Here is a 21,600-nt window from a genome sequence, read left to right on the forward strand (position 1 = left end):
TTTTTTCTATGTTGCTTTTTGGAATATGAGGCTGTCATTGGCTCTGGGATAAGTACACATTATTGGGGGTTGGTTTATCCAAAACTGCATACGGTAAACTACGCTAAGTAGAGGTTTAAACTTGAAAATGAGGTTGAAAAGCTACTTTGGTCGTAGACACGTGGGAGAAAACAGACCAATTTGCCTCTCCACTGCCAATGTCTTCCACATCAAAGGAATTAGGTCAGAGATGCCACTACTACATTTCCTTTTTTATTTTGCACCTCAAAAGCCCTTTCTCTATCCATTTCTCCCTTTCTTTGTCCCCATGCAAAAGAAGAGTCAAAAGGCCCCAACATTCAGCCATTTTAGATTGAGTTACTACATGTTTTTTTGTTTTGTTTTGCCTTTTTGTTTGTTTCTTTTTGTTCGTTTGTCTGTTTGTTTGGGAGATCAAGGGAGAGGTACGGTCTTTGGAAAGACACTTTGCTCAGGTCTGACTTACTAATGAGGATCATGATAGAGTCGCAGCAATTTATATGTTGTTTGTGTTCTGTAGTCTGTTCATCTGAAGAAAGAAGGCAGACACTTGGTATTCCTTTACCTTAGAAATGTCTGTGTAGTATATTCTGCCTCAAATTTTCCTTTTTGTCTTCTTTATTTTTTAGAAAACTTAAGCTATTGAAAAATAAGTTTGTGGGGATGAAAGGAGCAAGGAAGTAATAGCCAAAGGGGAGACAATTTTGCCTCATTTCAGAGGATAGGTTTTAACTCTATTAGTAATTATAAACTTGGCCTGTTGGTTAAATTCTTCCAGGGTAGCCTATCATAACATCTCATTTTCCAGTCTTGTCATAACTATGTAAAAGACCAATGAATGCATATTTTTAAGTTAGAAATTATATACATATATACACACATACTTTATTAGTTTAATTTTTTGTTAACATTTATTTATTTTTGAGAGAAAGAAAGAGAGGGAAAGTGAGTGGGGGAGGGGCAGAGATAGAAGGAGAGACAGAATCCCAAGCAGGCTCTGAGCTGACAGCTCAAACCCATGAACCATGGATTCAAATGCATGAACTGTGAGATCATGACCTGAGCTCAAATCAAGAGTCAGACACAACCAACTAAGCCACCCAGGTGCCCCCCCCCACCCACACACTAAATAATAGCAGTGGAACCATTTTCTATATCTTGAAATTTTTTTAAATGCCTACTATAATGGAGTAACCACCTAGGTACAGTGTGAAATTCATCGATGAAAATTTCCTATAGATATTCAATTTCAAATATCTGGGAAATTCAGGACCTGCTATGAATGAATAAATGAATACGCATATACATGTGTACAGAAATTAGGCAATTTTAAAATGTGTAAACATCTAGCTTACTTTTTTTTATGGACTGTCTAGTTTTCACAGTTTTATGTTATAGTAAGGCAAAGATGTTTGAAATTACCGCAATTTACCTCAGGACAAATTCGATACTGCTTAATGACCAAAGAAAGAGATATATTTTCAAATCTAAATAAAAATATACTTTTCTGTCATCATTTCCCTTGGGGGGAAAGAAGCCATATTAATTTCTATATGAATAAAATCTCTCATAGCCTGTCATTTCCACTTATTACTTTTTCTAACATTTGAGCCTTTAATTGGGTATATGAAAATAGATCAGCAGTTGGGAGCTTAAAAGAATCTAAAATTTTAGTCTCTTGTTAGCTTAGGCATAGAGCTAGGCAAAATAGTTTTCACTTTTGGCAAAAACAATGGGAAAAAGCATTAGTCTCTCCAGGATGATTTTTGGTACTTCCTACTCTAGGGAAGTCCAGCAACACAAAGTGAGATCAGAATTTTTCACTAATTTCTGGCCCTTCTGTTTCTCCACATTCTGGCCATGAAATGTGGAAAACATATTTGTTCAAGGGCAACATGAACTTTTCCTGAACCTCTCAAGTTATCCACTTTTAGTCATAGAAAAACAGAACTTTTTGGTTCTTTCTTAACTTCAATTATTGAAGTAACGAATGAATCATGCAATCGCTTCTCCCATTCTCCATTCAATTAGAATTCATTTTCCTTTCTTTACTTCTCACATTAGAAGTAATATTAGTCCAAGGTCTGGATTTATAGAATGCTCAAAGTCATGAAATCAGTTTTGTGGCCGGAGTGAAATGGCCAATATTCCTAACTAAAATTGTCCCTTTTCTGCCTCCCAAACTTCTTAAGCCAAAAGTACCATTGAAATATAATGATGATTAATGGAGTAGGACAAATTCTCTTTTAAAAGGTCAAAGTCTATTATCATGGTCAACTTTATTAGCCTCCAGAGTTATTTGGTCATTTGAGAGTAGTCACGCAAAGGAGATTGTTTAGAGATTGTTTATTTTATGAATGGAAAAAAACGTCAATGAAGATAAGAGGCATTATTTGTTTGAATAAGCGTTACATTATGTTTGCTAGATCCCAAGAGTTTTTCAAAGATTAAATGCTTCTTCTGATGCAATTGTTCTCAAAGTCTTATTTGGTTAATAAAAATAGGAATCTCCACAATGTCTGATTGTAAAAGATCTTACCTACATATAAACTAAACAGTAAGATCTCTGTAGGAAGAGGGGCATATGCTGATGAGAAGAAATGAAGAAAAGAGCAAGGGAAATAAGGAGGAATTACCCTACCATCCATCTGTCCCCAAACCCTCTGCTTTATTGCTTGAAGGGATGTTGAACAGCTTTCAGGAATTCTCTCTTGCTGTTATGGCTACTCAACTGAGGATATTATTATGGGTTACGAAAGAGGGTCTTAAGTATAAGAACTTTTATTTCCTTCCTACTCAATTCTTTTGTAGAAACCTTCCAATTATTTTGTTTTAAGAAAACAGGAAACTGTTAGCATTACTGGTAATGTATTTATTTATTTGAATTTTTTGCAGAAATATCACCTTGAGATTTACATTTTGCTTCAATTTTGTAAAAAGCGAATTTAGAGCTTCACATTACGAAACACGAAGGTGAACTGCAGGATTTGGGCACACACTCATCCAGACTACATGTTCTACCAGCTTAAAAGAATATGCATCGCTGACTGTTTTCCACTGTGCGGTGGCCTGGGAAACATCAGGTTCCCATTTCAATTTCCTTATATGCTTTCCAGTGCTTACAAGTGCAAAGAACAATTGTCTTAGAAATTCTTTGAAAAGCTGTTTAGTTTGCTTTCCTATCTTCAAGAAATCTCTGAATTCATCTGTGCTTCACACAGGAGCACATAACCTGAATTACAATCTATCAGAGAAAATTCCTCCACTTCCTGGAATACAACGTTATGAGGTAGAAATATACCGTGTGCAGATTCATACTGCATGGATACGCTAGTGTGGGAGCCAATAAACTTTTCCTATAAAAAATATTTTATGTCTTGTGGTCCATACAGTCTCTGTTTCAGTTAATTATTTGCATTTCATACAACGTTCACATGCCACGAACTACACTCTTTGGGGGGATTTTTAAAACTTCAAATGGTTAAATATATTAAAATAATCTTAGCTCACGGGCCATACAAAAACAGGCTGAGGCTGGATTTGCCCTTGGGCTGTAGTTTGCTGACCTCTCTGGCGCATTGGTTGGGAACCTGAATGTTGAAATTAGCCATTCTTGACCAGAACTAGAATGCTACCACTTCCTGAGCAACCTTACACAAAATACAAACCCCTCAGTGTCTCTTTTTTTTTTTTTTACAGGCGCAACAATGTGTGTTTAATAATGTAAGGATTACATAAATTTGAACTCTTATCATGTACTCACGTGAGCAGGGTCATTTGGAGCTCTAACATTCAGGTAGAGAGGTAAATCTATGTCATTTTGTTTAATCTTCTGTATAAACAATAGTCAGCCACTATTTTTGGTGAATACCATTTTGCATAACTCAAGCCTGTTTGGGTCTTTCCCTCACACTATGCTGATTCCTCCACAGCTTTAACTTAGAGGGTTTTTTTTTTTCTAACTCTTTAATCATATCCCGAAATTCTTTTAAACTCTCTGAAATGTTTCATAATCCTCTAAAAATGTGATGGCAAGAGTGGACAGAATTTTATGACCAAGTATGTAGTCATGTATTCAGAGTTTTTGCAAAACTGCACAAAACATTCCCAGAATTGCTGGTTGGTATTTTCTGAAAATATAAGTATCACATCTGTTCCTTTTTCTTTCAAAGAGTAAGGTGTCTTACATATTGTTAAGTATCCATTTGGCTGTTTATATTGTATTTGTATTCGCAGTTTTTACTTGAACTCAAAGTCCTATTGATGTTTTAAAGAATATCCTGTTTGATTTGATATTTTTCAACTTTTTGACGATTGCCTTTTCACTTTTATTTTCTCTTTTTTTAATACAGATATTCATGGCTTTTGCCCACTTTCCCTTTTTAATGTTGAGTTTTAAAAGTTCATTGTAAGTTATAGATAATAGACCTTTGTCAGATACAAGGCTTGCAAATATTTTCTCCATGGCTATCTCTTTTCTTTTCATCATTTAAACAGGGTCTTTATAGAGCAAAAGATTTTAATTTGATGAGGTGCAGGTTATCAGTGTTTCATATTTTACATTTAAGTCTGCAATTCATTTTGAGTTCATATTTTTGTACAATGTGTGAGGCTTAGGTCAAGGTTCATTTTATGCCATAGATATCCAGTTGCTCCAATACCATTTGTCAGAGGTGATCTTTATTCCGTCAAAGTATCTCTAAATCTTTGTAAAAAATCAGTTGGCCATATTTGTGTGCATCTCTTTCTGAATTTTCTCTATGTTTCCATTTATCTGTGTTTCTATCTCTATAACATTGTTTTTGTTTGTTTACTATGGCTAAACAGTAAGCCTTAGTATTGGGTAAAGTAATTCTTTCCATTGTATTATTTGTCAAGATTATTTTAACTATTCTTGTGATTGTGTTTTTACACCCTTTTTAGAATCAGCTTGACCAAAAATCTTGCTGGGAATTGCACTAAACACATACATTGATTTGAACATAAATGGCATTTTCAGTCATTCAGTCCATGGACATAGTATATCTCTCTGTTCATTCTGTGAGGGGGACTGTTGAATTCCTCAACTATAATTGTCATTTTGTCATTTTTTGAAGATTGTTTAGACACTACTTTAATCACTTCATAATTCTTAGACCATTTGGTGTGATTTTTAATTGAGATACAATTGACATATAATATTGTGTAAGTGTAAGGTGTACAATGTGTTGATTTGGTACATTTATATATGATAGCATTATTACCACAATAGAGTTAATTAACACCATTACCACATTACATCACATAATTATCATTTCAATGGGCAAGACCACTAAAGATCTAGTCTCTTGGCAACTTTGAAGTATATAATATAGCATTGCTGACTATAATCACTATGCTGTGCATAAGAGCTCAGAAAGAATGTGATCTTGAGAGTTTTTCTTTCACCGTCGCGAGTATCTTCCTCACAAAGTAAAAAGCGGCAAAGTAACAGGAATTTGGCCTATTTCACTAGTGATAAAAGCGGCTGACAAAACTCATAAATTAGGAGTTGGAAAAAGTAGCAAATTTGGAAGGGAGCAAAATATTTGGCAGTCTCCAAGAGTCCAAGTGGATGCTGAAGAATTAAATTCTATGCAGTTCTGGTCCCATATAACACACACATGCTATGCAAAAGTTGTGCGGCCTTCATTCCGTAACAGACAACATTGACTTGACTTTTTGTGCTAGTAAGTACTGACTAGCAGTAGTCATAGCAGGGCATATAGTGAAGCAATTATTAACAAAGTTGTGAATAGAACACAGTTTATCTAACGTTTACACCCTGCTTAATAGACCCACTAGCCATATATATATACATAAGTCTGCCTTTACCATCTCATTACAGAGACTTTTATTAAATTTAAAATGAGAAGTCTCTTTTCTTAGTTTGGGCCTTTGTATTCCGCAGCCACCAAAGACCTATAACTAAGGGAGAACTTCAGAACATTCTTTCTGGTAGTGTTATTATCTAATGAATCACAGCTGATTTTCTTGGCTAAGTAGTCTCAGAAGAAAGTTTTATAATGTGTCCAGGGTTCAATAATTGCTGAATCAGTATATCTTTATATAACAGGAAAATAAGAAAACTCTGCAGTAAGCATGTTGAACAAGGTTTTAATTAAAAGCAGTTCTACAGCTGGCAGCAGAATCTGTCCCAACTCCGTTTTCATAAAATTATCCAAAATATTTTATAGTAATCTCTACCTCCGATTATTATAAAGGCAATTGTATTCTCCTGACTGATATGAATAAGAATTATTTTCAGCACGTATAATTAATAGGGCAGCAAATTTACTTATATGTTATAGTCAGCCAACAATGGGTGTGTGTGTGTGGAATAAAAAGTCCACCCCTATCTCCCTAGTGTATGACCTCAATGTTGGAGAAGATAATAGAAATGGCTTATGTAAGAGATTAGTTCCTGATGTTTATGCACTTGAAATCCACAGAATGTGCTGTTTGTTCAAAAACAGAAATGAGCTTGCTCTTGTAGTCAATGCCTTATTTACATGTACGCATGTGCCATGTTTTTAAAATACGTCCTCAAGTACAAACTCTGTCAGTAGCTTCCAACCTCCATCTCACTGTTGTCTTATGACATTTTCTTTCTTATCCTCCTTTACTCCTATTTATGTCAAGTGGTGATCTGACATTATAAAGAAAAGGCTAGCCAAAAACGCCTGCAGCTTTTTCAGTTTTCAAAAAGAGAGCACGACGTTTGAGGTTTTATAAGCCACGCTAAATGTCTTCAGTTCTCTGGTGACTTTGATAAATTACTTTAAAGGAGTTTTGTTATAAGGAAACAAATCCCCAGGATATATAGTTCTCTCGCTGCTTCAACTCCTTAGTTCTCTCCTGATTGCCCTGGGACTCTGAGAACATCTGGGAGAGCTCTGATTACAAAATCCAAACTGTTCAGAGCACAGAGCAGTTTGTAATTCTGATTTCCCTTCGTGCTGAATCTTGTCGTGTTCTCATCCCTTCTTCACTCCTTTCAGACAGATGCCATGTTCCAAGATCTCTTTTAAATGGGCTAAGTAAACTTGAGTTCCATGGAGTTAGTTTTTCTCACCACTTAAGGGAAATCTGATGTAACAGTTTTCATTACGTCTCAATTGATATCATATAGGGTGAGGCAATCTAATATAAAGAGAGACAAGGGATGTTCTACAGGGATCTTGGGTTGCAAAGCCAATTCCTTAATTTCAGTGTTGTAGCAGCAGGTGTATAGTTCCTGCACGAATTGGTCCATGCACTTATTAGGAATTTTTCCTCAAACTGTCAACTTGGAATTCATTGAAGTTACAGACTGTATCATGCTTTATTCCTGTGTGTGTCCCCAGTGCCCAATGCCGACACTGGCACACAACACGTAATCATTGTTTCATGAATTGAACTTAAACGCAATTGATAGATAAATAGGTAAGGAGATAGGTTAATTGAGACATAATTTTTATTTTTTAAGATATATTTTTCAAGCTTTTATTTAATTATTTTGAGAGAGAGAGAGACAGGGAGAGAATGTGCGTGGGGGAGGGGCAAAGAGCGAGGGAGAGAGAGAATCCCAAGCCAGCTCCATGCTGATAGTGCATAGCGGGACAAGGCGCCTGATACCGCAAAGAGTGAGATTGTGACCTGGGCCGAGATCAACAGTCAGATGTTCAACGACTGAGTCACCCAGGTGCCCCTAAATAATTATTTTTTTTAGTTTGTGCATCCTACTCCCATTTTTCTATATTTAGTATTTTTTTTTTTTTTTTTTGTTAGTGATGATGATTGCACACTTCGGTGCATGTACTAAAGAAAAACTGAATTGTGTACTCTTTTAAAATGGTGAATTCTATGGTATGTGATTTATATCTCAATTTTTTAAAAATGATCTTTATTTTCTAAGGCAGTTTGAGGTCAATTTCCTGTTTCTGGCCAACAAAAGCCTTGCTGATACTTGGTGGGGCTGCCCTATCCTGCTTTCTGTTTTTTCTCTCTGCCAGGAAGCCAGTCTGCGTTCTCTCGGAGCGGGATGGTGACGAGGCCTGGCTGTGACTGCGTGGGCCACTGAGACCAAGGATGGCCTGGAGAGCTGTGTGCAAGACCCGAGATGCCCCCCAACTTCCCAGAAGGACGAAAATCCCAAGTCCTTGCCAAAATTTCCTGGGTCTTACTGCCTCAGGGCTATTCCTTCTCTGGCTCTAGAGGAGCAGACCCTGTAGAAGGATCCCATCAAATTGGCTCATGAACTGCCAGCTTCCCTCTGGAGTGCACTGGGCAGCCCGTATTGTCAGGTGCCCACATGGTACAAGCAATGACCTCCCCCGGGTTAGTAAAACATACAGACCCAAAAGTTAAGTAGATAGGTATAATTTTTGAGCATCGGTTTTTGTCTGCTATATGTGATATTAAGGTAAAATTACAGTTGTGAGCTTAAGATGTTGCAGCCTTGTACTGACTCACAACTATCGCTTATTTAGCTTTGTTGTATGTGCCTAAGACTTTATAACCACTATTTAATATTCTCAAATCAAGCTATGAGTTAAAGCATTATTATCGCATAATGTAAGAAAGGAACCCCAAAATGGAAAATCTAAATAACTTTCCCAAAATTCTGTGGCTGAGATTTGACTTCAGATATCGACGCCAAAACCTGGAGTCTGAGCCATTATTGTTGCAACCGGCCCTCCACTGAGAAAGATAAAATGTGATACCAAGCTCTGATAATAGCTCCGTGTCACTTGGGGCAAATGATGGAAAAGTCTTTGACATTTTCTCATTTTGAAAATAAAAGTGGAATTAGTTAATGTATCAAGTCCCTTTCAGTTTTAAGTGTAAAGATTCAGTAATCATAGGTGGCTGTTAGTTAATTCCAGTCACTGTTATTTCTTTTCTACCAAATGCAGAGTCGTGAGGAAGGCAAGGAGGCAGCAGCCATACGCGAGCACTCTTACCCATGAATATATAGGAAATAAGTGACTTATGAATTAAGTCACTTTCAACTATATAGGAAATACAAGAAAATAAAATAGATTTAAGGCAGGAAGGGACCTAAGAATGCACCCAATTAAAGGCCCAGATTTTACGAGTAAGGAAAGTTTTGGCCTAAAGAATTTATGACTTGCCCAAGTTACATAATCATTTTGTTGTCAGAGATTGGACTACATCCAAAATTTTAGTATATTTTTCTTTCTACTAGAGTGTGATATTGATTCCTTTCCTGAAGAACTTAAAAGTTCAGAAGAAAGACTGTAAGCATAGAGAGGTACACATAATCATTAAAAAACAAAAACAAACAAACAAACAAAAACCCTGAGAAATCTGTGTCCTCAACAAATCAGTTTATGTGTGCATTCAGTCAAAAAACATTCATTGACAACCTCTGTCTCAGGACTGCTTAGGTAAGGCATGGTTCCTGACAACAAAAAACTTCTTGTTTAGTGGAGGAAGCAGATAAGTAAAAAGGCTGTCACAAAAAATCTTAGTAAATCCTATAATGAAAGGAAGCACAAGATACTCCAAAAATGGCACATCTTGTCCGGATTGAGGAGGTTAAAACACTGATCTCCAATTTATTATCTCATTTACCTTCTAAAAAGTCATATATGTTTTTAAACCATCTACTATCTTGCCTATTTTAAGTTGATATCTAAACTTTTTCATCAGCAATGCATATGGTTCCAAAAAATTTAATTTCTAGCATATTATAAATATTGATCTGTAAAAAATAAAGCTATATCTCTCTTTCAAATATATCTAATAAAATTTAAACTGCAAAGCAGTATGTCACTGTTACTCACTGAAATATACATGAGCAAGCTCTATTTTGACAGTCAGAAATCTTCCATCATTCCTTGTGATCCTTGAATTCCTATTTATGTTTTAACTCTTCTCTTAGAGTCTTTTAATAGACTAACACATGAAAACATTTTCCTGATTGTCTTAATATTATCTCTACAACAAAAATATTTACATAGATTATGTAAATCTAAAATATAATTTTCAGTGTATAGTTTTACACATAACACATAATTCACTATAGATTATATAATATAATTTAATTTATTTCAATAAAATAATTCATGTTAACAATATAAATTGTTATGTAAATTTAATTTATATATATATTTTTCAATATAGGCATTTTCTGGCTGTTAAGAACAGTCTGTCCAGAGTTATCATTGCAGTGTTTATCCCTACCAACTAATAAAGCAACAAAAACATATTACTAATTTAATGACATGGATAAGAATAATTTTCAATTATTTCATGTATTTATCTGTGAATATTAATTATTGCTTGACTAAAGCAGGTTACAACATTAATTTTATTCCTGATATAAAAAATTCATTTTTATAGAGGCTAACACTAATAAACCCTTTTACATAAATATATATGTGTGAATATAAGAAATTTTTTAGAGAAAAAGTACCAATTTAAAAAATTTCTTTCCGTTTATATGCCAAAAATCACATAATAATCCACCACCAAATAATTTTAGTAAACCAAAAGCTCCAATAGACCTTCTTTTAATTTTGTTGAAAGCAAACAATTGAAAACTATCTGACATCAAATGGATTTGTTATGAAGAGTTACTCACTTTATTAATTTCTGAAAGGTATTCCTATAAAGCTTAATCAAATCTGGTCAAATTATTTTTAATTTTGCTTGTTACTCTTTCCATTAGAGGCACATTTATGAAGTCATAATTGGTCAAAACTGAGGATAAAATTTCATAAAATTGGAAATTTTACATTGTAGCATATTTTCCTTCTGTAATTGTAATGTTGATTGGGTCAGAATATCTTAAAAGGTATGAGAAGTAGACAGAAAAACAGATTCTTAATAATTATATTCGTGATTTCTCTTTATGGTTAACAACAATGTTTGTAATTATGTCTCTGACAGAATTTGTATTTTTTATATCAACTGAGGGGGAGGATAAAAATTTTAACTAAATTAAACTGAAATTTTTTTTAATACTTATTTTTGAGTGAGAGAGAGAGACAGTCAGAGCATGACCAGAGGAGGAGCAGAGAGAGAGGGAGGCAGAGAATCCAAAGGAGCCTCCAGGCTCTGAGTTGTCAGCACAGAGCCTGATGCAGGGGTTGAAATCATGAGCCAAAAGATCATGACCTGAGCCGAACTCAGCCAACTGAGCCACCCAGGCTCCTCTAAATTAAACTGATTTTTAAGGCTCAGGACATATTTATACATGGAAAAACTTTTGTCCTAATCCTCTATGTGGAAATTAACATCAAGAAAAAAAAGAGAGAGAGAGAGAGACAGAAAGACTGGGCCTCAAGTAATTGTGCAGCTTGCCAAAGGTATATTAATAAACTTGTCATTTGTATTATTAATTATTGAAATATATTTGTAGAATCCACCATATTCTATAAAAAATTAGTAGGAATGAATAATGAACAAATATATATATGATTGCAAGGAATTTTGTAAATATGGAAAATTGCCTACATTTGGAAAAATGGGTATACTAAGTGTGTGCTTAACTTTCTAAGAAACCACCATACTTTTTTTTTCAAGGAATTGTACCATTTTGCATTTCCACTAAAGGTGCCTGAGAATGCTAGTTATTCCAAATCTTTGCCAACACTTGGTAGCACTAATGTTTTAAATTAGCCACTCCAATAGGTGTGTAGTGTTTTATACGATTATGTTTTAATTTGTACTTTCCTGATAACTTGTGATGTTGAGGATACTTTGTAGGTTTATTTGCCATTCATATGTTTTCGTTGGCCAAAGATCTGTTTAATTCTTTTGCCTTAAAAAAAATCAGATTGTTTCTCTTGAGTCATAAGAGTTCATATATTTTGGACAGAAGTTTTTGTTTTCATTTTTGTTTTAATCAGAAATATGTTTTTCTAACATGTTTTCCCAGTTAGTGGTATGCCTTTTCATTTTCATAAGTGTATCTTTTGAAGAGCAAAAGATTCTTAATTGTTAAGAAGTCATATTTTTCAAATTTTTAGCAGTTCACTCCTAGATGTTTATCCAAGAGTTGTGAGATGATATGCCCTAGACATGACTTGTACTTAAATGTTTATAACAGTTTTATTCATAATAGCACCAGCTTGGAAACAACCCATATATCTATCAACCAGTGATTGGATAAACAGAATGTTGTCTGTCCATACAATGGAATACTACCAAGCAGTAAAAGTAAATGAACTACTGAGACACTTAATAACATAAATGAATCTCAAATGGATTTGAAATGCTAAATGAAAATGCCCAACATAAAAGATGATATGTTACGTGATTTCATTTAGATGCAATCCTACAAAAGAGGAAACTACTCAATGGAAAGCAGATTCCAGTTCCTAGAGACTGGGGGAGGTCGGGGGTGGGGAGAGGTAGGGCAACCGCATACAAAAAGGCAAAAGGGAATTTTTGAGAGGATGCAAATATTCAACATCATGACTGTGGAAATCATTTTATGAATGTGTATAGCTGTCAAAACTCATTGCATTGTATACTTAAAACTGGTGAATTTTTTTATTTATAAATTAGACATCATTTTTTTTTTGCTTTTTTTTTTCTTTTTGTTTTCTTTTGATTTGTTTTTACAAATCAGTTTCTAAAAATTGAAAAGAATAGTACGGATTTACAACATAACCTTATTTTTTTATAAAAGTTAAAAACAAGGACTTATAAATCTTACTTCTAATATAAGTCCCCTTTAATCAAAGAAGTAATAAAGAAGGTTACCTAGTGGAAGTAAATGTACAAGGAGGAAGAAACAAGATCATTAAAAAAAAAAAAAAGTAATCCCTCCCACCACCCTACTCTACTACATCTGAATTAAAAACATTTCTAAGGCCACACTTTGCCAGGAGAGAAATTTATTTAAGATAAAAGGTGGGGAAATTTAAGTCCTATATCAACCACCAACTTGATTAAGGAGGCTTCATTAACATCTACTCTGCTAATAGGTCCCTCCATTTTCTGGAGAATTTTATGCCCTAGAGCAAGATGAGTATAGATAAGTGGCCTAAATTGTCAAAAGCTCTTTTAGGACCTCAGGTTCATAGGACATTTCATCTGTAATAGGGTGGAACACAAGTGGAGGGGAAGACTATGTTCCTCTGGAGGTGAAGTGTCATGGCCGGAATAGTAATTCCTAAGAGCTTTTATCTAAATTAAGGGGCGAAAAAGAGAGTACAAAATACTCCAGAGGATGCCATAAGCAGAGGCTAAAACCACATCAAGCAGGTGAAGAGAAGGGAATGCTGTCAATAAAACACTTTAACACTTCTTACAGTCCTCTAAATTGAAAGAACAGGAGGACACACCATACCGGACAGAAAGATTATATATATATATATATATATATATATATATATATATATATATACACACACACACACATATATATACACATATATACATATATATATATATATGTGTGTGTATATATATATTCCTCTCCATATGTATATTCCTACATTTTATACTCATAATAGCACTGAACATATATCCCCCCTACTTCCTTACAATCATTAATCATTAAGAAAGAACATATATCCTGGCTGACATCATTAAGGGAATGAAGAAATGTCATGTAAGAACACTGCCTGTCATATTTTCACATGGTCTGAGCCCAGTTGGTTATCTGCATAATGCTGCATTGACCACAACCTCATGAAGAAAATAGCCTTCTCCAGCCACATCATGGTCATTATAGGGTCATCCTGAACTGCCTGCTTTCCTGACTCATTATTTCTATCTTTTGATTCATCTAAATAAAGCAGTGTTTCTTTTTAAAAAAAATTTTTAACATATATTTTTGAGAGAGAGAGAGAGAGAGTAGGAACAGGGGAGGGACAGAGAGAGAGGGAGACACAGAATCTGAAGCAGGCTCCAGGCTCTGAGCTGTCAGCACAGAGCCTGACGCAGGGCTCAAACTCATGGACTGTGAGATCATGACCTGAGCTGAAGTCGGCAGCTTAACGAACTGAGCCACCCAGGAGCCCCTACAGCAGTGTTTCTAACAGTTGATGTGTTCTGATTCTAATGTTTTTTAATGAGATCCTTTTGCTTAGAATCCTGTCTTGAGAAGCTTGAACACCATTGCCCTCCCTATATTCTTTTTTCACAGATATGTAGGCGTACATGTACTTTATGTCAAGAGAGGACTACTGATCTAGTTCATGGGTTCTCAATTTACAGATGAGAAAACTGAGTCTGGAGAAGTAAAAACTTGTCAAAATATGCATAGGTCATTAGTGGTAATGCTGGGATTAAGATCCAAGTCCCCTGGGTACAGCTGAGTTTTCCTTTTCTTACTTCATACTGTGGAAAGAATGGAAAGATTTCTAAAGACTGAAGCTAAGAGAAAGGGCTTTTCATGCTTAATGAGCAGGGACTCAGGTGAAGGTACAACAAGCAATTCATTCTGGCTAAAGGGCAGAGTGCACTGGCTAGGCATGAGGGTGAGCTGTGAGCTATGACACAATTGATCGCTCAAGCATATGTTCCGTGGACAGAGAGGAGAAGGCCACCTGACAGCTAGGATGTTGTCAAATCCATCTGAGAGGCAAAAAGCACCATAACTAGCATTACGAGAGTAACAATGAAGTAACAACATATGGTTAGGAAAGTAATTGGTTATCTCTTTTTCTTAACTAGAAGGGCTCCCTGATAATAAATTCAGAATAACAAGCTGAAATTCATGATCTCAAAAGACCATGAGTGTAAAGAAAGAAACAACTAAATGCATAACCAATCGTATCTTAAATATCAGGATTGAATCTTTAATGTTGCCTCAGAAATACGCTCTGAATACTCCAGCACTGCAATGAGTTGGAATAATCAGTCCTTTGAAAAGAAACATTAATTTCCTATGCCAGGTCTAAAATCTCTTTATTAATAACTCAAAATAGATAGAAATTGCATTCATGTCTTCTGGCTCCTGATATTCATTTAAACAAGTTACCTCAAAAGATGAAAGAAATTTAATTAATACTGAGTTTAGGGATCTAAATATATTATTTTAAGGGGTTGATTTTTAGGTTCCAAGGCAGCTGTTAGTGGATATATTCTTCAAGTTTATGCTTTGGCCAAAACTACATGAAGGGTTTTGTTTGAGGGGAAATTAAAAGAGGATTTTGCTCAAGAATTTAATTTCCTAAATCTGACTTTCTTTTTTTTCTCTCCCCACCCCACCCCTAGCAGATCAGCACAAAATTTCAGAATTATACTCATCTGGCATTATTTTTCTACAGTAAAACTAGAAATTGAAGGATTTGTTGTGTAGCTAAAAGCATATTTGTTTACTGGTCTTTTAAATTCATGCCTATGGGGTGGTACCTTGACATGCTATTGAGTCTTTTCAGAGAGATGAAGAAGTCAGGGGAAATCATGAGGCTGGAATAAGCATCTCTGACGTTCCTTAAATTCATGGATTATTTTCAACTCTTCTGAAAAATCAGCAAACCCAGTCCAATTTTCACTTGCTCTAAGGTCAGACTGCCATTCGTCTTCCATTCCAATGTTCTATCAGGCCATCTGCTTTCACATGGTGTGGTCATGTGATACAACTCCTACAACGTGCATCCCATGGTCACTCCTGTGCATACTTTGCTATGAAATGGGGGACCTGAGGTCAAACAGTATTCTGCATGAGACTCCCCGTGTGTATATCTTGCTCCACGCAAGCCCCTGAATAGCCATGCTGGGTGAAGCTCTGTGGAGAGAAAAAGCAAAGCCATACCTGGATTATGCGTGTATTCTTGTGAAGACCAACACTAGCCCTTCTGGAATGAAGGGGGTAGATGACTTACCACCAGTGCCTAGTTAGTTCTCTTGAGGAACGGTGCCATACCAAGATCTCAGCGTTGGGCTTTGTGGCTGGCAGTTTGGTCATTCTGAATTGACCAGAGTCTTCGTAAATGGAGCCCATTAAGCTGGTGCCTATTTTCATATCTGCCACCATGACTACCCTGTTCATGCGCCCATTGTGTCAGTTCTGGGATAGCTCTAGGCAAAGACTAGCTGAATCGTTTTGTCTTCTTGGTTGTTCAGTGTATTTCTCCACAGTAGATGTTTTCTGGTGGGTATTAATATGCAATAACACAAGTTTTCACACTTCATGCCCATTTCCTTGTGTTCAATCACATGTCTCTCCTCCAAACATCCTTGTTTCTGATCTTTCGGTCCTTTTCCTTCCGGTATGGTTATAATGTATCCCTTGTTCATTTTTGGTTTGAACCTTCATATTATGCTGAGCCTTCCATAAACCAAACTTAAGTTTTTTCTTCCTCTTTTATCTGGATGTACAAGATCCTTATATGGATAGGGGAAATGAAAACTGGAAGAAGGTCACTGGAACGAACAACTCTGGTGGGTGCTTTGGAGATCTGGGCCATGAAGATTACTTAGGTCCTCTGATCCTGCTCAAACTCAATTCCATTTGCCTCTTATGATGGACTGTCCTGGGTCTTTTTGTTATTACGTTTGGCAGGTCTGATAGGACCCCCATTTATAATACACAGTGTCAGAGACGTGGCCACTTGGTGCCACGTGGTAAATTGTTTCACATCTTCCAGGGTCCGACGTCTTACCAGGAGCTGTTTCTCAAAAGGAATAAAATTGCCCTCTGGTGATGCTATGGCCATAGGCCAGAACCACAGGAGCTTGTGTTATAATTCTCTCTCTGGGGCTTGCCCGAACACCACACTGCATCTCTTTTAACCACTTATTCTTCAAACACAACTGGCCCCACTGGCAGGGCTGTTTGCATTGTAGCCTAAATTTTCTGCAGATCCCTTTATTGCCTTTGGCTTTACTCAGAGCTGGTGGCCTTCTGTGTCACTTAGTATATTAGCCAGAGAAGCAGATCTAGATGTAAAATCTGTTGCCTCAGAACCCAAAAGCCCCTCCAAGCACTGTGCTTCCTTCTCAGTAGTAAGGGATTACAATACAGAAATGTATCTTTTACTTTGCAAGCATTGTATCAGCACACCCCTCCCCATAGGTCCCTATAAAATTGTACTGAATTGTCATGTTCTTGAATCCTCATAAGTTTTTCTCACTCCCTGTGGAGTAAATGTATCTTCCCTAAGCTTTTATAATCTTAATAAACTCTTGCTCATTCTGATTGAACTGCAAAATGTCATCAATATAATGGATCAATGTAATATCCTGTAGAATATTTCTCTCAACATGATTTGTATCTCTTTGGACTACATTATGACAGAGGTTGGGGGAGTTCTATTCCCAGAGCAAAACCATATATGAATATTGTCATTCATCTCAACAAAAATGCACAGTCTCTGTGGTTTTTCATTCATTGGATAGGAAAGAAGCATTTGCCAGGTAAACAGCTACATACCATATCCCTGAGACTTATTAGTTGGCTCTTGAAAAGATAGCAAGTCCAGCACAGCATTTTTAAAAAATGTTTATTTCTTTTTGAGAAAGTGCAAGTAGGGGAGGGGCAGAGAGAGGAGGGCAGAAGATCCGAAGCAGGCTCTGAGCTGACAGGTTAACAACTGCAAGCCCGATGTGGGGCTTGAACTCACCAACTTCGAGATTGTGACCTAAGTAGAAGTCAGGTACTCAACCACATAGCTATGCAGGTGCCCCCAGCAGAGCAGTTTTGATCGGGCCAGCTACCATGTTGGGCTTTGAGTAGACTATGTTCTCTCTAAAATCTGTCCATTTTGCATAGGAAGCAGAGTAGCATATTAAATGAATACATGATAAGAACCCTCACCATTGCATCTTTTAGATCTTCACAGATGGCATAATCTTCTCATCTCACCCTGAGATGTGGTATTTTTTTTTTAATTTAATATCTTGATGTGATGTGGGGAGAGGTTGGGGAGATGTGATTGATGTTCACAAGGCTTTCCTTGCTGTCATAGCTCTCATTCTACAGGTCTGAGATCCAATGTAGGGTTACCCCGATTGCCAAGAATGATAATCCCAACTATACATTCAGTGACCATGAAAATGAACCAGTGATCCTATTGAAAACTAGATTTTAGCATGACTCCACCATTTATTATCTGTCACCTATAGATCACCCCTCTGATGGGTGGCCTGCAATAATGTTTTGGGTTTCCAGGTATCACATCCATTCATACCCAATGTCTAACAGTCAATTAAGTGTCTGGATAGTATCTTTAATTCAATGTACAGATACCCAAGTCAATGTTTATAGTTTCCCTTTTAAACAAATAAGAAATGGGAAGCATACATTTAAAAAAGGTGTGAACAGGGCACCTGGGGTGGCTCAGTCAGTTAAGTATCTGATTTCAGCTCAGGTCATGATCTCATGGTTTATGAGTTTGAGCCCCACATTGGGCTCTATGATGACAATGTGGAGACTGTTGCAATTCTCTCTCCCCTCCTCTCTTTGCCCCTCCTCCCTCTTAAAAATAAATAAAAATAAATACACTTTAAAAAAAAGAGAACTATCTTGACATAAATGGAATCATAACTCATGTTACTTATGCTATTTACCTGAGCAATTCATGCATGCATGCAAAAAACATTAAGGCCTTATTTTGGGGGCAGATTGTGCTAGATGCTTGAACTTACATAAAAAGCATTCAGACACAGAGCTAGAAATTTTGTCAAATTTCTCATTTGACCATATAAATTTAGAAATGATCTTTAAAAATGATTCTTAGTAATTTAAAAGGATATAACCAAATATGATATCAGTTATATTATTTTAAGGAGTTATACTCATGTAATTATTATTCTTTTTCTTTAAAAATGTATTGGGGCACCTGGGTGGCTCAGTCGGTTAAGCGTCCGACTTCGGCCGCTCAGGTCATGATCTCGAGGTCCGTGAGTTCGAGCCCCGCGTCGGGCTCTGTGCTGAATGCTCAGAGCCTGGAGCCTGTTTCAAATTCTGTGTCTCCCGCTCTCTCTGCCCCTCCCCTGTTCATGCTCTGTCTCTCTCTGTCTCAAAAATAAATAAACGTTAAAAAAAATTTTTTAAAAATTGTATTGGTTCTGGTTGGCAAGAATGTGGAGACAGAGGAAACTTTTTGCACTGTTGGTGGGAATGCAAACTGGTGCAGTCACTTTGGAAAACAGTATGGAGGTTCCTCAAAAAATTAAAAATAGAACTACTCTGTGACCTAGCAATTGCACAGCTAGGTATTAATCCAAAGGATAAAAAAAATGCTGATTCAAAGGGGTACATGCACCTCAATGTTCATAGCAGTGCTGTCAACAATGGCCAAATTATGGAAAGAGCCCAAATGTCCATTGAGTGATGAATGGATAAAAAAGATGTGACATGTATATGTGTGTGTGTATATATATATATATACACATATATATATATACACACACACATATATACATATACATACATATGTGTGTATATATATATATACACACACATATATAATGGAATACTACTTAGTGATGAAAAAGAATGAAATCTTGCCATTTGCAACAATGTGAATGGAACCAGAGGGTGTTATGCTAAGCAAACTTAAATCAGTCAGAGAAAGACAAATATCATACAATTTTACTCATATGTAGAATTTAAGAAACATAGCAGATGAACATAGGGAAAGGGAAGGAAAAATAAGATAAAAACAGAGAGGGTGACAAACCATAAGAGACTCTTAAATGCAGAGAACAAACTGAGGGTTGCTGGAGGGGAAGAGGCAGGGGGATGGGCTAAATGGGTGATGGGCATTACGGAGGGCACTTGTTGGGATGAGCACAGGGTGTTGTATGTAAGTGATGAATCACTGAGTTCTACTCCTGAAACCAATACTACACTGTATGTTAACTAACTTGAATTTAAATAAATTTAGTTTTAAAAAATGTATTGGTTCTAGGGGCACCTGTGGGGCTCAGTTGGTTAAGCATCTGAGACTTAATTTAGGCTCAGGTTAGGATCTCATAGTTGATGAGATGGAACCTCACATCGGGCTCTGAGCTGAGTCCTCTTGGGATTCTGTGTCTCTCCCTTTCTCTTTGCCCCTCCCCCACTGCTTCTCTCTCTCTCTCTCTCTCTCTCTCTCTCTCTCTCTGTCTCTCTGTCTCTCTGTCTCTCTCTCTCTCTGAAAAAAAGTATTATTTCTAGACCCTTCAAAAAAAGTTGAAGCAAAAGACATTTAAGTAAATGTATTAAAAGGATGTTGATATTGACTTATAGCTGTCACATATGTCACTGCACACCTAAAGGAGGCACCAATCACAGGGACTCAATGTGACTGGAGGCACCCATTGTGTACAGCTCACTGCCTACACAATTGTGTATAAAAACCCTACAATCCTATTACCTGAAATCGTGCTGTAGTCTGAGCCTACTGTGCAGGATTAGGAGGAACGTTTTTGCCTCATTCTCATGTTTGAAAGCCTTGAATTTAAAATTTTGCTAAGTTCAAATGAGGTTATATAACCCATTTTATAATGTTTATGCACTACAAAGTTTTCGTTTGGTAAATGTAAATATTTAAAATGCAAAATGAGTTTTTAAAACATTGTTATTTCATTCTTTAACAACTAGAGCATTAAAAGACAATTAAATAGACAACAATAAACAAACAAAACCAAAGGGGTCCAGGTTTCAGTGCGTGCCAGTGTGGTGGAACAATTATTACTATTATCATTTCCGCCTATCATTAAGAAAGCACGTCAATTACACAAGCCCAGATGCTAGATCACAAACACAACTTCTTTAATGTTAGTTGGAAGTTGAGCTCCATCTCTGAGGGGAGATGAGGAAAGAAAAGAAGAAAATTTTCTATCCTGGCAAGGCGGGCACTAACCCTTCGTACCCTTGGGAAGATACTTCTGTTTCATAAACATTCATTGTGTTAAGTCCTAGGGATACAGGACGGATGTGGTATCTCCTTTCTCATGCTATTTAGATCTGTAAAGGAAGACCAAAAATGTGGTAATTAATTATAATTATTTCTGTACACCCTATACATAATACACCATGTGTTATGTACTCTGTGCAATATACTAGTAATTGTATGTAACTACTTAGGTCACATGCCCATGAAACAGGCCTTGCATAGGGGATTCTTTTCTGGAGACAGAGGGAGGAAGCTATGGTAGTAAGCATTTATTGACTCCCTAGCATCCAATCCATCCCATGCCCTTTCCTTTGTAAGATCCATTTGATTAAGGTGGAATTAACCCCATCCTCAGATCCAAGTGGATCCTAACTGATATAAACCAATTTGTGTAATCTTATCCCCTTCACCTCAGTGAGACTTGAAATAACGTAGGCCTATGCCAAAGAGGCTAGTGCTGTTTCTAGATGGAAGTGATCTGTTCAGACGGGTCCAATCAGATTGTCCAGACAATTTTGGCTGTTTGGGAAAGAAGGTCTTTCTCCAGGTGCTATGATTTTCAGAGATGAGGTTTGGAACTTCTGTATGCCATTTTTCTACCTGAAAAAAGCCAGCTTGAAAAGATGGCTCTCAGATAGCTACATGACTAATACCTTCAAGTCTTTGATTTAAGCCAGTAAAAAATCCCTCATGGAGCTAGGCATGGGGAAAGAAGTTGAAGTGTAGATTGCACTACTAAAGTCCTTAAAGCAGCATTTCAAAATTCCAG

General features: G+C 36.5%; 1 long non-coding RNA gene across 12 annotated transcripts in view; it reads right to left on the minus strand.

Annotated features, from left to right (window-relative positions):
* The window catches only part of LOC122240411, a 430,864-nt gene that overhangs the window by 16,985 nt on the left and 392,279 nt on the right, over window positions 1-21,600 (minus strand). For 11 of the 12 annotated variants that reach the window (XR_006220140.1, XR_006220132.1, XR_006220139.1 and 8 more), the window contains one exon: window positions 20,687-20,902. The exons of the other annotated variant lie outside the window; for it this stretch is intronic. This is a non-coding gene — a long non-coding RNA (uncharacterized LOC122240411). Of the gene's footprint in view, window positions 1-20,686; window positions 20,903-21,600 lie in introns of those variants that run through there. 12 annotated transcript variants of the gene reach the window in all.

Source organism: Panthera tigris, chromosome B4 (assembly GCF_018350195.1).
Source record: "Panthera tigris isolate Pti1 chromosome B4, P.tigris_Pti1_mat1.1, whole genome shotgun sequence".
NCBI lineage: Eukaryota > Metazoa > Chordata > Mammalia > Carnivora > Felidae > Panthera > Panthera tigris.